We start from the raw sequence: 2,853 nt of genomic DNA, 5'->3' as shown, positions 1-2,853 counted from the left end.
GGGGGGGGGGGGGGGGGCGATCTCCTCCTCTTCCCACCCTAGTGCCCCCACCCAGGAGGTTTGCTGTGGCACCCTGAGTGTCTGGACATGGGCCAGGAGGGAAGGAAGGGAGAGAGCCGCGCCTGTGTGCTTCAGTCTTTGGCCTCCTCACAGTTGTTTAGGAAGAGCAAGCTTTGTAGGTAGAGTGACTCGCACGTGTTTGTTCTACCCCCGCTCCCCAAAATCTTGTCTTGGTCCAGTAAGCATCCCAGCCTTCCCTCCTTCCTGAGCTTGTCCGGGCAATTTAGCCCAGCGATCGGGATGGAATTTGTTGTGAAATCGGAGCTTTGAACACGTCCTCTGGTTTAAAAGATGGGCTTGAAAGCTCAGGACTGCGTTGATAGCCAGTTAAAGGCGAGTGGTGGCGGCAAGGTTCAGTGGGCTTGTCTTTACCTCTCCTGATAAAACCGCCTGTGTGTTTACTGAGAGGAGAAACATCAAGGGGAATGACACTTGCAGAGCTCTGGGGCAGCAAGAATTATACATCCTCAATTAGGATTCCATTTCCTCCTGCCACTTGCTTTTAGGCAATTGAGTGTGGGTATGACAAGATACCAAACCCCTAATGTTTCCTTTTTGGGAAATGAGGCACCTTTAAAAAAAAAAAAAAAAGGACAAATTTCGCCACCTGAGCCCAGAAACAGTTTGTCTCTCCAGTTTTCTGGCCTACACTCTAGTTAGCTCTGATCCAAGGAGGCACAGCCGTGCTTTAAGCCATGTCCTGTTGTGGGCAAGAAAACTGCAGCTGAGCTGTCATCGCCTGGGGGCAGGCTGGTTGCACCCCCACGGTGTCCCGCTGGGGGAGATTTCTGAGCTGCTGGCTTGACTTTGGTCATTAGAAAGCCTCTGAGGCCTTTTAAAATTTTGGTGGGGACCCATGGGGGAGAAACATAAAATGCCAATTTATAACTTCAATAGCCTGTACTTTATATTTATTGTGTGAATTTTTAGTCCTATATTTTAATAATTTATAAATGGATCTCTTATTCCAAGGATTCTTTGAACTTGCAGGAGAACATCTGGGAGTCCAACCCCCTGTCCCCATCCTGACCCCTGCATTCGGGACTGTTGGATCCACTGCGGGATGGATCAGAGTCTAGAGAGACCACTCCTAGGCCCAACTGCTGGCCTCCTGACTCTAACGCCTTCACTGGAACTGGGACATTCGTTCCAGCCCTAGCTGTGAACATGACCAGAGACATTATTTATAACTCAGCCATTTAAGATATACCTGTACTCAAAAAAGTCTTGTATATTTTTTAAAAGTTTTATTTTTCAGGTGAACAAAAATACATTCTAAGAACTCTGCGTAAGCCTGTGTAAGTTGTTTCTGTTTTCGAATTTCTTAGGGGAAGCAGTAGAAGTTGGAAGAGGAAATGGTCTGAGATGTGGTGGATGGCTGATGGTAAATAGCTGTCGGAGGAAAAAACAATTGCCCTAATGTTCTCTGCCCGATGGCTTGACTGAATTGATTAGTCAAGGGTGGCAAGATCCATCTTAGTTGGGAAGCAATGACGGGTTTGGCAGAACAGTGATATCCAGCTTTAAAAGACTGAAGGAAAAAAAAGTTCTGCTTTTATGGGACTCTGAACAGATGCCTAGCTGAAGAAGCTAAGGGATCAACCACCATGCATATTAAGAATTATTGCAAATATTGAGCTGGCTGAGAGCTGAGGTGAGGATAAGCCGCCTGATAGCATCACTCTTCTCAGCTTTAAACAAACCATTGGCCCCTAGATAGTTCGGGGAAATGCTAACACTGGGAAAGACACACTGAGGAGGCTGCAGTGGTTGGTCAGAGCTTGGCCTAAATGGAGGAGGCGAGTGAGCCAGATGCTGAGAGAACTTTAGATTGCTTCAAAGGTGAGGCTTTTTCTCCCCCCAAAGCGAACAATAAAAGACATGTGGGTGAGAAGCACAAAACTAAGGGATTAGTTATGCCGCAAAATACATGGCAAGCAATTGAGCTCGGCTAGTAATTAGACGGCCTGCCCAGTACACAACCAAAAGCCAGTGTTGGTGGGGCCCCCTGGGGCCTGCACTTCTACAGAGCTGTTGGGGGGTGGCTGCTGCTCTTTTACATCACCTTGTAGTCCGCAGGGGAGCGTGGAAAAAGCCCGCCCTTCTTTTATTTCCCTCCTCAGCCTACACAATGGCTTTCTGTGAGAGGGCTTGGTAAGGCAGAGCCCGAGGGGAGGGAGAGAGTTTTGTGGTTCTAGTCAGGCGCCCCTTCCCGTGGATGGTGACCTATGGCTTTTGCTGCTGCTCCCGGCTTCACAGGGTGTGTGTGGCAGGGGCCTGCTGGCTGATGAGAAGGGCACCGTTCTGCCAGAATAGGGCCCCGTTGGTGGGGGACAGTGGTCTGAAGAGGTTTATTTTCAAGGGTGAGAAGTTACCTGCAGCATTGTCCAACAGCTTTTGAGCCAGAGAGGAGAGATTTGTGCAAAGTCAGTTACTTTTCCTTCAGCTGCTTTGTACCTGCACCACCAGGATAATTCCTCGGTGTTTGCTTATGTTAGAAGTTACGGCAATGCGCTTATTCTGACAGCCCGAGTTGGGAGGAAGAGACAGATAATCCTCCTTTGAAAGTGAGGTTTGGGAGGGTGAAGGGCCGGGAGGTGGCTAAGCCGGTTACACTGAGTTTGTGTGGGTATCATTTCTCTCCCCGATGGATGCCGAGGTACAAAACGTGCTTCTCTGAAATTTTAAGCATAAGAAATGTTTTTCTTCCTCAGCTCTCGATTTCTGCACAGTATGAGACCATTTTCTGTCTACCTTGTTTTTCAATTTTCACCAGGGAATTCTAAGATGCTG

The 2,853-nt window shown here is 48.3% G+C and overlaps 1 long non-coding RNA gene across 1 annotated transcript; it reads left to right on the top strand.

The window, feature by feature from the left end:
• The first annotated feature begins 6 nt into the window (after positions 1–6).
• On the top strand, positions 7–1,352 carry LOC107181554. The gene is made up of 2 exons (XR_001512212.1): positions 7–175; positions 1,051–1,352. It is a non-coding gene; the product is annotated as an uncharacterized LOC107181554 (long non-coding RNA).
• Positions 1,353–2,853: the final 1,501 nt, after the last annotated feature.

The sequence above is a fragment of the Myotis davidii genome, unplaced genomic scaffold (genome assembly GCF_000327345.1).
Source record: "Myotis davidii unplaced genomic scaffold, ASM32734v1 scaffold46, whole genome shotgun sequence".
In the NCBI taxonomy this organism is placed as follows: Eukaryota; Metazoa; Chordata; class Mammalia; order Chiroptera; family Vespertilionidae; genus Myotis; species Myotis davidii.
This window is presented reverse-complemented; position numbering and strand designations above follow the sequence as displayed.